The sequence below is a fragment of the Mustelus asterias genome, chromosome 20 (assembly GCF_964213995.1).
Source record: "Mustelus asterias chromosome 20, sMusAst1.hap1.1, whole genome shotgun sequence".
In the NCBI taxonomy this organism is placed as follows: Eukaryota; Metazoa; Chordata; class Chondrichthyes; order Carcharhiniformes; family Triakidae; genus Mustelus; species Mustelus asterias.
The window spans coordinates 38,197,887-38,199,722 of NC_135820.1; the positions used below are offsets into that span (position 1 = coordinate 38,197,887).

A 1,836-nucleotide genomic window follows, 5' to 3' on the forward strand; every position below is an offset into this window, starting at 1 on the left:
TCTTGCTTTCATTGAATCATAGAATCCTTGCAATCCAGAAGGAGGCCATTCGGCCCATTGAGCCTGCACTGACAACAATCACACCCTATCCCCGTAACCCCACATATTTACCCTGCTAATCCCCCCAAAACTAAGGCCAATTTAGCATGGCCAATCACCCTAACCTGCACACCTTTGGATTGTGGGAGGAAACTGGAACATCTGGAGGAAACCCACAGACACGGGGAGAATGTGCAAACTCCACACAGACAGTGACCTCAATCGAATGCAGGTCCCTGGCTCTGTGAGGCAGCAGTGCTAACCATTGTGCCAGCGTGCCGCCTACCTTTCATAGGGTGATTGAGCCTCTTGGGGCACTGTCTACAGGTTCAATGGATCGCACTCCTGCTGCTCATTACTCCAGCCTCTTGCAACACTGTTTGGTTTGGGAGACTGGCCTCTTCCTCACATTCATGGAGAGCAACACTTCACTTCAGTCCTTCAGATCTACAGCAGGGTCTCCAGGTAAGAGAGAGAGAGAGGCTTGGGGCATACATTGCCCCAGGTCTCCTTGCCATTCCCGTGATTGCTGAAGTCTCAGGAATCAATGCAGAGTTCAATAACCCTGTTCGGTCTCTGTGACTAGAAATACTTTTACGTCAGACTTGCCAGACTGTGGGTAGAAGGTGAGGAAGTAGCACTGTTCCTTCAGACAGCCAGCACAGAAAGCGTGGACTGAACTGTCTCTTTCTGTGCTATAATCATTTCTCGGCCTTTTGGCTAAGATCAAGTGTAGTTATGCGGATGCTGCACTTGGTAGTGGCCATTGGGTTGCATTTAAGCTTCATTTTCATATGAAGCAATTTTTTTAAAGCGGTATCTCGGCCTTTTGGCTAAGATGCAAATGAGATCAAGCCTGGGGAGGCGGAGACGTCTGCCTACTCCAATCAGCTTGGCTCATGGAGATCAGGCCCAAGACAGGGTAGAGGATTGCATGCCCTGTCTTGTCAGCCTGGATCGGAAATGTCTCGACTTGTTGAGACTCTGAATTGGACTTGATTTGATTGAATTGGAAAAGTACAAAAAAAAGAAAAATCATTCTGAGGTTCTCTCCAGCACTTGACCTAATTAAAGGTGATTGAGCCTCAGAAACATTAAATGCAGTTCAGCATGAGAACAGCTGTTCTCACCTGTTAGCTAATTAAAATGTCTTGACAAACAGTATGAATCTGAAAGGAATATAAAGAACTGCAATCTAACAGCAGGGGGTTGGTCTCCATTGCCAACTAAACAAAAATTAAGGTGAGTCAGTTGACCAGTTGAAAATGATGAGGCTGCAGTCCGAACAGTTTCAGTAGAGGCAGTAACGCACATAAAACAACTTTGTAGTACTTGACATCAGATTTGTCCTTCAAAAGCACAATTTTTCCTAATCAAGTCTCACTTCAAAAAGTTCTTTCAATGCTGTCTTTAAAAAGGAATCAATCACAAAACCAAAATCAAAGGATTGAGTGTTTTCAAGAGAAGAAGGATAATATATTGTTCTTCAGGCCAAAAAAAGTTAGGTTCTGATTTCTTGGAACTGACCAACTCAAGTTTGCAAGAACTGAACTCCCAATTCAGGAACCATAAGCTATGTTGCATTACTGTTATGAATAACAAGGTCAAAAATTGTGCATTTTTTAGCATTAAGATCAAGTTTCAATAATCTAATCAGTTAACCAGAGGCATTAATCTAATTAGGGCACTTAGTTAGCTTTATATAAAGGAACAGATCCAGAACAATAAAAAAACAAAGGGCAGTATAATTGTAGAGCAGGTCACCATAAGACCATAAAACATAGGAGCAGAATTAGG

At 43.1% G+C, this 1,836-nt stretch overlaps 1 non-coding gene across 1 annotated transcript; it reads left to right on the forward strand.

The window, feature by feature from the left end:
- Nucleotides 1-739: 739 nt before the first annotated feature.
- Nucleotides 740-933, forward strand: LOC144508764 (U2 spliceosomal RNA). The gene has a single exon (XR_013500331.1). It is a non-coding gene; the product is annotated as a U2 spliceosomal RNA (small nuclear RNA).
- The last annotated feature ends 903 nt before the right edge of the window (nt 934-1,836 follow it).